We start from the raw sequence: 5798 nt of genomic DNA, 5'->3' as shown, positions 1-5798 counted from the left end.
CCCCAAAAAAATCTTGCACCAGGGCCCTTTGTTCCTTAGCTCCGCCACTGAGTGCCGGTGTCTTTATCTTTACTTTTAAGACCTTGGTTCTCACCTGGTGGGTCGTGACCCAAAAGTCGTTCCCGACCCCTGTGTTCAGTGGGTCACCGCATGCCTTCCACTTTTCTAGGCGAGAGGCTCCTCAGCCGCCTGATAGTGCAGCTCTGTCAGTTCTAGCGCCAAGCAGCAATTCAAAATATGCTGCCCGGTGCCAAGTGTCAGCTTGAGGTGGGCTGGGGGTATGGCCCCGAGAAAGCTCCATTCAAACATGCAACGCTTACAGCTCCCTCACATGTCCTGTAGAGGTGCCTGGACTGGAGTGAAGTCACATTCTGGCTCTCGGCGCCTCTACAGGGCATGCAAGGGAGCTGTACAAGCAATGCACATATGAATGGAGCTACGTTACAGCACAGCAGCCCACACTGGACCCCAAGCTGAGGATCCACTCCAGTTCTCGTGCATTCCATTTCAGTGCGACCTGGGTCACGACTTAATGACCGAGGACGAATGTGGGTCCTGAGGTTACACAGGTTGAGAACCACTGGTCTAAGAAATCATCCTTCAAAGAACATCGTTGTCTTCACTAAACATTAATAAATTAAGCTGCTACATGCAAATAATGCTCTGCATGTCATCACTTGCTAAATTGAAACTTTGTTGTGTGATATTTCCTTAGTTTTGGATAGTGGAGAACACCTGTCAGGTTTTACTGCTGTCCTGGGCTCTTATAAAGAAGGGCATACCCATTTTTTTTATATAGTATGGAAAGATAAGCCAGGGGTTCTATTTGTTTTTATTTGACCCTTTTGCAATTTTTTTTATTTTTCCTGTCTGGTGACGCCATTGTCAACAAGACAGGAAGTGAAGGTAAAAGTCAAATTTAATTAGGATTAATTGTTGCATTTTTTTTTTTTTTTTTAGCTGTGATCAAATCATACGATCCTCATTTGAAGATGTCGCCTAGTAGTAACGCTTTATAAGCTGAAAGTCACAATCTGAAGGAAAATGTCATGCATCAGGCTATTCACAATAATCTAGCACTGTTTCATCTGTAACATCGTTTTGTGTTTGATTTATTACAGTATTTTTTTTTTTTCCTCCTGTGTGACAGAGGGGAAGAGCTGGTGTTTGACCATTGACTAGCTAGAGCTTTATGCTCTACCTTTGTGTGATAGTTATGACTAAATTCTATAGCACCTAACCACTCAACCATCACGTTCTCAATAAATTCATCCCCACACAGCTCCCTCCTCATGTATCACTTCCCCCTCCCCTTTTAGATTGTAAGCCCTCAGGGGCGGGCCCTCCTTACCATCCTGTCTTGAATTGTATTGTAATTGTAATGTCTTCCTTATACTGTAAAGCGCTGCACAAACTGTTGGCACTCTATAAATCCTGTATAATAATAATAGGAGGCCAGCAATGGCAGCCTATGTATTCCTCCTGCACTCCTTCCGCTCCTCTATCCCCAGTCTGCTCCTCCCCCGTCTCCTCCTCCTGTGTAAATTGCTCCTCTGGCTATTCTGGTCTATACATAGCACACACACATGGAGAATGTCAGAGGAAGGACAGACTCCTCGCTCATATGACCCGGCATGTTCAGTACAGTCAGTCTAAAAGTCGGTAAGGCCCGGCCATCCTATCAGAGATCTGAGCGTGCTCAACAAACACAGAGTCATGGAAGAATACTTTATTAAATGTGTATTTTATTATCAACATTTAAAACATCGAAAACAAATATATAACAGATCGGATTATAACATTGTAACCTGAAATAAAAGTGACATAAAAATGTACAGTTCCCGATCCCTTTCCACCGGGTGTATGGACATCTGTCAGCTCTGGTCAATGGAGGGAGCTGTAAGATTGAGTGCAGCTAACAATGGAAGTGTGAGGTTCCTCAGGGGCGGGGCTGTATTGGTTCATGAGGAAGCCAACTACACCTAATGCTATACACAAAGGTACATTGTCCACATGAGGGAGGTCTGATTCCAACCTCCTGCTTGGGCAGATAATCTGTGAAGCTCAGGCTTCATTTTAAAGTAAACCTGTCAGGCCAGAAATATCTGGTAGGTGTGAGATAGTGCTGGACCAATGAGGATGGGAACTGGTCCTAATGAATTTAGACTCTGGGTTGTCATCATCATCCTTCACTACTCGCTGGGCCATTTACTTGGAACAAACATGGAGTCAGGTGAAGGTTAGATTGAGCCCAGAATACTCAGCATATTTCTCTTTATTGACCCTGTCACCTCCAATACAGGAGCTCCAGCACAGTACTGTGCTGGAACTCCTGTGACAGCTGAGATGGGAAGAGCACGGCACAGCACGGCACGGCGCAGCACGGCACAGCACAGCTCTCCCCTCTCACTGTGTACACGGAGCGGCAGGGTTTAGTTTTAACCCTGCCGCCGCTCTGCTCACTGCATCGGTGGCAGGGACAGGAGAGAGATTCGGCGGAGTCCCGAAGACCAGCAGAGAGAGGTACAGTAGGTGCGGGGGCGGGGACTGCACACATATTACAAGTGATCGCGGCGACATCGCCACAATCACTTGTAAACAAACGGACTGATTCCCCATTTACCGCCGGCGCCCGGAACTACATGTTCCGGGCGTCGGGGGACTGCACGGTGCTGCCGCCCCGCTGCTACGTGCCCCCTGAGGCCAGGCCTCGTTGGCCTTGTGGGGAATCCGGGCCTGCATATCGTGACAGCAATGTGGGCAGCTGACAGGAAATAGGGAATCCACCATTGCTGATTTCTAATAAAAGAGTTGTCATCATTATCCTTCCTTCACTACTTGTGGAGTCATTTACTTAGGACAAACATAGAGCCACGGAGTGCTAAAAAGTCTGAACTCCTGTCCTGCATACTGGCTCCATGTCACTGTTTTATTAGATGATGAATGCAGGATCAGGACACACAGATCAGTGCGGTCACTCAGTGTCTCTCTCACAGATCCAGTACAGTTTGGTATAACAGTTCTCCAGTGCCACACGTAATCCGAGCTTGGCACAGCTTCCAGTCCCTTCACTGACAGTCCTAGATAAGAGATAACATTGTGTGAGAGAATTCTCAGAGTAAAATAGAGAAGTAAAAGGAAGGAGGGGGAGGGGAACATGGAGAAAATATATACAGAGACCTTTACTTATGTAGTTGGGTTTGGTGCACACTGTAGCAACTGGTGATTGGGTACCATAGAGGGCACTGCACAGATATAATGTGTCCAGTCCTAGTAGAGGAGAATGGGATCACTGGATTGTTTCAGAATTGTTACTAGTGATCATAACAGAGCCTGAGAGAGAGGACTGCCATAGGGAATCTACCATAGGAGGACTCCCATAGAAGATCTGCCATAGGAGGACTCCCATAGAAGATCTGCCACAGGAGGACTCCCAAAGCAGAGCTTCCATAGGAGGACTCCCATAGAAGATTTGCATCAGGAGGACTCCTATAGGAGAGCTTCCATATGAAAACTTGCATAGGAGTTTTGTCATGCGTCCTGCTGCACTCTTTTGTACTGATTTGTTTGCCATTGGTTCAGGAAAGATAAAGAAACAGTACTGCCATGTAGTCAATGTGTGGGCAAATCTTTGCGGAGGAAGAGGAAGAAGCATGGCATCATGCAGAGATATTCTTCTGAAAAGCCTTGTGTCTCTGCAGCTTAGGCGAAAATAAAGTCTTGTGATACTTACTCCGAGCTGCCATCTGTCCATTTTCCGACCCACAATTCACCATGCTTGTAATATGGGGATAATCCGACCCAGAAGTCCATTCCTCTGCTGGTCACCAGTATCTGGAAAACATGCAACAGAAAATGAGTTGTCTGCTCCCATCTCCCGTCTTTTCCCATCACCTTCCACTGCTTCCAGCCAACAATTTTCCAGATGGAGATATAAAGTGTGAGGTTGGGGAGCCCACAGAGCACTTGCACAGCGTCTTGAATGAAACAAAAAGCTTTATTTTCCCCTTTCAGGGCAGCCAAAATGGTAAACATAAAATACACACTTATCCTCAGCGAATTCAAAGGAAAAAGTCCAAGTCTTCAGCTCAAGTAACAGAAAATAAGTGTCTCAGCGACTTGTAACAAAGTCCCAAACCTGGGGGAATCCTTTCCCAGGAATAGCAGTCCTTCCAGCAAGGCACAGCACGGCAATACAGAAAGCGTTGACCCTTTTGCTGCTTCCTGTGCCAGGAAGGTTAACCCTCTGGGTCTCATAAGGGGACCACAGCCCAAATAGTGGTGGAATGTACCTGCCTTCCACTACTCAGCCTTGCTGTCCTCTACAAAAGATATAAGACCTGGAAGACTTTTTCAATATTCCTCATTCCTATGTATATGTCTATACAGTCTATACAGTCTATACAGAGGCATTTACAGTTCGATAAAATGCTTAAAATATGTTAAATGCACATTTATTCCTATGGCAAAATTGTTGGTGAAATGAATGGTCTGGTGACAGTGTCTCTTTCCCAGAATCCCCCATTATCTCTCATATGGATCAACATATGGGATATATTATATAAACATGAAGTGCAGGACTTAGAACTTCATGTCATGGAGAATTCTCATCTAATCACATCCTTCTCTGTCTGTCCTGTGTCGTAGGGCAGAATTCTGACACTCGTCACATTGATGGATCGGGTCCCCCTGCAGAACAGGCTTAGGACCACCAATCTAAGTGGCAGAGTGATTCCTATACAGGAGCCCAATATATGTGCCACCAGCTACTCTCCACCCCACCCCACACCCTGTGACCCCGACACTGACCCGTATGATCTCCTCCTTCACTGTGGCCAAGCTGGAGCCGCGTTCCTCACAGTCTCTAGCACTATTTGCACGGGACTTCTGGATCTCAGAGAAGAAATAACATGTGTCATTGATGGTGATCCAGAGATCCGGACATCTAGGAGACCGACCTGTAATGTGGAATAATAGAGACCATCAGTAATGATAAAGAGAGAGTGGGACACAGAACAGATCGTCCTGTATTATGGAGTTATAGAGACTGTCAGTGATGATGGAGATCTGTATTACCTTGGATGGGTTGCGTCTGATCTGACACAGGCAGATGGGAACTGTTTCCGGTGACACGGTCGTCTCTTGTGGCTTCTCTTGTGTTTCCTGTGATAAAGAGCAACTCCTGACAAGCAGTAATAGTATTCAGTAACAATGTGCAGCCCCTTACCAGTCATCCCTCCCATGCATAATACTCTCTATACAGTGCAATAATCTGCACGGTGCGGTTCTATCACACCGATCATCAGTCCTGGTACTGGTCGGAAGTAGCAGAACCACAGGAGACAAAATTATTTATTTTGGCCATGGCCCATCCAAAATGTTTAACCAACTTCAATATTTGTGCAAACACGAGATTTACTTAGCCCTCCTATTCAGGCAAATTCTGGTCTTCAAAACAGGGGCAACAAGAAGTATGGAGACCTGGAACTAACTATGAGAATAAACAATTTCTAGAGACATGAATACCCAGAAGCCATCCATCTTCCTAGGCAGAGATATCTTATACAGCTCAGAATTTCTACACCAATTATTTATTTCAATGTTTTTTAGTATGTACAATCAGCCCCACCCCTGAGGAGTCTCTTACCTGTTACTCGGAGAAATATCAGCACTGACTGTAGAGTGACACACAACAACAGAATCACCATGAGCAGTGCCGGGGCCAGACAACCACAGCAGGATGCTCCATGGGCTACATGCTTCTTTCTGGATGATGCTGGGGTCACATGATGAGAGAC

This window comes from Nanorana parkeri, unplaced genomic scaffold, assembly GCF_000935625.1.
Source record: "Nanorana parkeri isolate BGI_ZX_2015 unplaced genomic scaffold, ASM93562v1 scaffold2373, whole genome shotgun sequence".
NCBI classification, from domain to species: domain Eukaryota; kingdom Metazoa; phylum Chordata; class Amphibia; order Anura; family Dicroglossidae; genus Nanorana; species Nanorana parkeri.
This window is presented reverse-complemented; position numbering follows the sequence as displayed.